The following is a 5,333-nucleotide window of genomic DNA, read 5'->3' on the forward strand; positions in this document are numbered from 1 at the left end:
GATAAAAAAAAGACCAAAAAAAAAAAAAAAAACGGGTAGGAATTGACCTATCGTCCTGAGGTGGATGTTTTACCAATGACTTCTCGTATTAATATACAAATCACATTTTATTTCTAAAAACTGCACTCACGTTCCACTTCAACCGACGAATGTCCTAGACTCTTTAGGTTTCCCCCTGGTCTCATTTAACCAGCAAATGTAATTAGCCCTGTCGTCTGTTGATGTGACCGGAAAGTTGAGGCGTATCTTGTTGACGCCAGTGGTAGTGACGTACTGTTGGTCAAGGGGCGAACGACCTCGCCCGAAGTACATTTGTCCGGAAAGATCACGGGTGTTATCACCTGTACTGTTCAAATCACAGGTGAGGGTTAGGTTATCGCCGATGAACACTACGGGGTCATCTGGATACACGGCTGGAAAGGAAAAAAAGAAAGGAATGCAATTTGTGAAATGACACACTATACTAAGCAAAATGTTTTAAGAGAGGTCATAATAATAAACTGTCTGTCTGTCTGTCTTGTGGAATTGTGTGGGTTTTTGTTTTGTTTTGTGTTGTGTTGTGTCGTGTGTTGTGCTGTTTGGTTGTGAACGTGTGGTAGAAGGTGCTAGGGTAGAGAAAGAGAAAAGGTGAGAGAGTAGAAACAGAGAGAGTGCAGAGAAAGAAAGAGGGTTCAAACAAAGAGAAAGAGAGAAAGGGACAGAGACGGACAGACCAGACGACAGTACAGCGAGAGAGAGAGAGGAGAAAGAGAGAAAAGGTGAGAGACAGAGAGAGAGAGAGGAGGGGGGACAAATGAAAGAAAGGTACAGAGACGGACAGACAGACAGTACATACAACTGAAAAGTGCTAGGGTTCTAGAGAAAGAGAGCTGAGAGAGAGAGAGAGAGAGAGAGAGAGAGAGAGAGAGACACACAAAATAGAGGAGATCGGGAGAAGAGGGACAGAGACGGAAAGGGACAGAGACGGACAGACAGAGACAAACAGACAGACAGTACATACAGACAAACAGAGAGTGGATTTGATGTCCATGTATGTGTTTTGAAATGGTTGTTAGCCTAGGTCCTTATAAAATTATTGTGTCGATTCGTTTGGATCAATTTGACACAAAAGGAATATAAATAGTGACAAATAACCTACCATCTTTCATCGATGAAGATATATCTAGATTTGACAACGCTACAGTTAGAACCCAAAACACTTGTATCGGCTTTTTCATCGTTTAATAGTTTCTGAAAAACCTCTGAAAGATAAAACATAATTATTGTATGTTCGTACTGGGCAATATACAAATAAACATGACTGGACATGTATTATATTTATTTATATATCAATGGCGATGATTTGGCAGAAAGCTGAAAGGAAGGGAAAATGTTATTTAAAAAGAGAAAGAGAGAGAGAGAGGAGAGAGAGAGAGAGAGAGAGAGAGAGAGAGAGGAGGGAGGGAGAGAGAGAGGGAGGAAGGGGGAGAGGGAAGACAGAGAGAGAGGGAGGGAGGGAGGGGAGAGAGAGAGAGAGAGAGAGAGAGAGAGAGAGAGAGAGAGAGAGTGCTGTTCGATAGAGATGGAGAGGTTGGGGTATAGGAATGACTTGAACAGGTAAGGAAAGGGGTGAACGGGAAAGTACTTACACATGTAACTGATTTCACCAAGAAATCGGGTTGTATACCACCAACAGCACACAACTGAAGCAATATTTTCATAAATTAAGTGGGTTGGCAAACAAATCACATAGACTTATATACATGCCTTTCCACTAGTTAGCGTTATATTATATACAATTCAGCACAGTTTAAATAAATAATAAGCATTACGGGAGGGCAGTCAGTAAAGATATCTGGCCATCGTAACAGGCGGGGGGGGGGTGGGGGTGGGGGATCGTGGTCGAAACCCCTCCCTGCTCAAGCAGATTTTCTTTTTACTCAATATATTTTCCGGGAGAGCATAACTCCACCCATCTAAAAACTAGACCACTCCCTGCTAAAATCTCTGCACAAATACATATAATAGTCTTCATCACTTGTACAAAAAGGGCATTTTAAATTAAAAGTGGTCGTCTACTTGTTCCTGTTTATTTTGACTTGGAATACAAAGCCGAACATATTACATATAATATTCACATAATATATATAATATATATATATATATATATATATATATATATATTCTAGGCACAAAAAGATATATAAACCTACCTTTGTTGGTTTGCAGCCCAACCTCGCATGTCATCAGATATCCGAAAATTAATATTTCGACTGATTTCTGTCCTGGAAAATCCTGTTACGTGATGTTACTTATTTTACGTGCTTTTAACAACGATTGCATGGACCGTGCATTTATTTCTAATATAATGGTCACATTTTTCCTTTTTTAGCCACTGTGGAAAACCACTCCTTTAAGACATCTGAACAAAACATCGTTTCCACGACTTGCGATACACGATCGTAAATATGACATTTCACATTTCACGTTTTATCAACTCATTTCAAAGACTCGTCATTGACGTCAACAATAAAGCCTTTTAAAACACCCGATTCATAGATTCATTTCGCAGGTATGTTTACACGCGAGAGCGTAGCGGTCGTTACTAGCTCGTCGGCTTTGTTTTTTTCTTCTTCTATTCGACTATAACCAGCTGAATAAGATTGGGTTTTTCTAAATGCTACCATTCGCATGAATAAGAGTGCTCAAAATGCCACAGTTTGTTAGTCAATTGAAGTGATTCTGAGAAGTCCATGCCTTACACCAGTGTGATTTTATTCCCCGATTCGTAATATATATTTCGCCTTTTGATCACACAACTTTAATAGCTATTATTGTAACGAATTGGTCACACGCACTGATGACAGTAACTATGTTTACGTGCCTAACAGGAAATATATTGTGTACCGTTCTGTGTGTGTGTGTGTGTCGGGGGGGGGGGGGGGGGGTGTCTGGGGTGTGTCTGTGTGTGGGGGGGGGTGTGGAGTTTGTGTGGGTGGTTGTTGTTTTGTAATTTGCAGGAATGTACTAGTATACAGAAGGGGTCTAGGGTGTGTATGCGTTTGTGTGTGTGGGGTGGGGGTGGTTGTGTGTGTGTGTGGGGTGTGTGTGTGTGTGTGTGTGTGTGTGTGTGTGTGTTGATGTTGTTGTTGTTGTTTTGTAATATGCAGGAATGTACTAGTATACAGAAGGGGTCTAGGGTGTGTATGTGTTTGTGCGTGTGGGGTGGGGGTGGAGTTTGTGTGTGTGTGTGTGTGTGTGTGTGTGTGTTGTTGTTGTTGTTGTTTTGTAATATGCAGGAATGTACTAGTATACAGAAGGGGTCTAGGGTGTGGCGAGCGACGTTTCTATGGGGGTCAAGTCATGTTCCCCTGGAATATATACTGAAAAAAAAAAAAATTGCTCGAGCACGAGGGTCCAGCTACCTCCCCTATCTCGGACAGTGTGCACACACGTTTAGGTATAATTATAATGTATTGTATTTTTGTATGTATGTGTGTGTGTGTGGGGCACGTGCACGTGCGTGCGCGCCCGTGTGTGCTTGTGAAGGGATGACAACATTGTGGTTTTTCAAGGCAGTACTTATTCATATGTTTTTAGAATTTTAGAAAAGTACATGTAAAAAGAACCTTAATTGATAGGAGGGGCGGGATTTAACTCAGTTGGTTGAGTGCTCCCCTGAGGTGCTTGCGTCACAGGATCAAACCACCTCGGTGGATCCATTCAATTGATTGGGGATTTTCCCATTCCAACCAGTGCACCACAACTTGAACAAAGGCCATGATATGCATGTGCTTTCCTGTCTTTGGAAAAGTGCATATAAAAGATCCCTTGCTGCATTAGGAAAGAATGTAGCGGGTTTCCTGTGATGACTGTGATAGCTGATGATTAATTAATCAATGTGCTCTAGTGGTGTCGTTAAACAAAACTAACTCTTTTTTATTGATAGGAATAGCCTGTGTAGTCAGAACGGGTTTCCTGGTCCGTACCGGCCTCGGTGAGGCCATCGGTCTACAGGCTGGTACGTACTGGGTTCGGATCCCAGTCGAGGCATGGGATTTTTAATCCAGATACCGACTCCAAACCCTGATTGAGTGCTCCACAAGGCTCAATGGGAAGGTGTAAACCACTTGCACCGACCAGTGATCCATAACTGGTTCAACAAATGCCATGGTTTGTGCTATCCTGCCTGTGGAAAGCGCAAATAAAAGATCCCTTGCTGCTAATCGGAAAGAGTAGCCCATGTAGTGGCGACAGCGGGTTTCCTCTCAAAATCTGTATGGTCCTTAACCATATGTCTGACGCCATATAACCGTAAATAAAATGTGTTGAGTGCATCGTTAAATAAAACGTTTCTTTCTTTTTTTCCTGGTCCGTTTTCATGGTGGGCGGGATGTAGCCGCAGTGGTAAAGCACTCGCTCGATGCACGGTCAGTATGGGATTGATCCCCGTCGGTGGGCCCCTATTTCATGTTCCAGCCAGTGCACCACGACTGGCATACAAAGGCTGTGGTATGTATTACTCTGTCTGTGGGATGGTGCATATAATAGATCCCTGCTGCTAATCAAAAGAATAGCCCATGAAGTGGCGACAGCGGGTTTCCTCTCTCCATATCTGTGTGGTCCTTAACCATATGTTGGACACCATATAACCACAAATAAAATGTGTTGAGTGCGTCATGAAATAAAACATTTCCTTCCTTCTGTTTATGGTGTATTGAAATAACCATGAGTCAAACATAATACAGCCAACCACCTCAATGGATCCATTCAGCTGATTGATTTTCTCTCATTCCAACCAGTGCACCACAACTGGACAAAGGCGTGTTTTCCTGTCTGTGGGAAAGTGCATATAAAAGATCCCTTGTGGCATTAGAAAAAATGTAGCGGGTTTCCTCCGATGACTACGAGTCAGAATTACCAAATGTTTGATATCCAATGGCCCATGATTAATTAATCAATGTGCTCCAGTGGTATCGTTAAACAAAAGAAACTCTTTTTTTCATTGTTAGTCTCACACCACACTTGTGATATCTGTTGGTGTTCGTTGGCAGCGACCTAGATAAAGTTGACCCATAGGACTAGCTTATTGATCAAGATTAGCCTATGTAGACTTCAAAGGATAGCTGCTGCATTTTCCCATTAGCAGCAAGGGATCTTTTTAAATGTACTTTCCCATAAACAAGACAGCACATACCACCATCCCAGTCATGGGACACTGGCTGGTCCACCTAGGAGATTCAGTCATATGATCTATACACTAAAGCAAGTACTCTACCAAACAGAGCTAAATTCCCCACAACACACCAAGTGTTAAAGGGACAGATCCTAGTGTTTAAACACTACGACATATT

The sequence above is a fragment of the Gigantopelta aegis genome, chromosome 6 (genome assembly GCF_016097555.1).
Source record: "Gigantopelta aegis isolate Gae_Host chromosome 6, Gae_host_genome, whole genome shotgun sequence".
NCBI lineage: Eukaryota > Metazoa > Mollusca > Gastropoda > Neomphalida > Peltospiridae > Gigantopelta > Gigantopelta aegis.